Source organism: Mesoplodon densirostris, chromosome 15, assembly GCF_025265405.1.
Source record: "Mesoplodon densirostris isolate mMesDen1 chromosome 15, mMesDen1 primary haplotype, whole genome shotgun sequence".
NCBI lineage: Eukaryota > Metazoa > Chordata > Mammalia > Artiodactyla > Ziphiidae > Mesoplodon > Mesoplodon densirostris.
This window is the reverse complement of record NC_082675.1, coordinates 45,117,794-45,118,887: the sequence shown is the minus strand read 5'-3', so window position 1 is coordinate 45,118,887 and position 1,094 is coordinate 45,117,794. Positions and strand designations below refer to the sequence as shown.

The 1,094-nt window shown below is 38.6% G+C and overlaps 1 pseudogene; it reads left to right on the top strand.

Annotated features, from left to right (window-relative positions):
- Positions 1-363: 363 nt before the first annotated feature.
- Positions 364-736, top strand: LOC132502901 (large ribosomal subunit protein eL31-like; annotated as a pseudogene).
- Positions 737-1,094: the final 358 nt, after the last annotated feature.

The following is a 1,094-nucleotide window of genomic DNA, read 5'->3' as shown; positions in this document are numbered from 1 at the left end:
AATAATAAAGCATAATATGTCAGAAATGTTGCTTTTCTTCTTCCATCTTCGATATTAAAATGGTTACATAAAAATGCACCAATTTTGATGTCTTTTTTTAAATGCATGCTGATATGACAGCTGTCACATACAATCTAACAAATTGTTTCAAATAAAGTTAAAGATAACTAAGTGCTACTAGAGCCATCTTATGGGGGAAAAAAATGAACATTTTGGCCCACCCAATAGATTTGATGGATATTTGGAAGGATGGAAGGCTAGGAGGCTGTGGTCATCTCTGTGATCCTGCCTATATGATATCAGAAGCGAGAAGATTCTCCCACAATCCCTTGCTCTCTTCCTTTCCAACCCTGGCATGGCAGGATGGCTCCCACAAAGAAGGGTGGCGAGAGGAAGGGTCGGTCCACCATCAAAATTGAGGTGGTGACCAAAGAATACACTATCAACATTCACAAGCACATCCAAGGAGTGAGTTTCCAGAAGGGTGCCCCTCGGGCACTCAATCTGGAAATTTGCCATGAAGGAGATGGGAACTCCAGATTTACACATTGACACCAAGCTCAAGAAAGCTGTCTGGGCCAAAGGAATAAGGAATGTCCCATACCATATCTGTGTGCAGTTGTCCAGAAAGTGTAATGAAGATGAAGATTCACCAAACAAGCTCTATATGTTTGTTACCTATGTACCTGTCCCCAATTTCAAAAATCTACAGATAGTTAATGTGGATAAGAGTTAACTGCTGATTGTCCAATAAAGTTATAGAACTAAAAAAAAAAAAAAAAAAAAAAGAAGAAGAAGCAGAGACGACTCAAGGAATAAGGTTCAGGATGAGGTTATGGGAGTAAATGGCTGAACTGGAATGGGAAAAACACTCCATGTAGATGAAAATGTCAAGAAATTGAGGATCAGGATATCGGTAAAACAGAAGTCACCCAAAATAGTAGAAGAGCCTAGTGAGAAGAGAAAGATTACCAGTCACGTGCTATTTTGTCCTTAAAAATTAACACAGAAAGAGTAACTAAAACATCAGTGGTTGAGAATAAAGAAAAAGGAAAGGTTATAGTCTTATACCATTAGCCTCAAAGGCATATAGA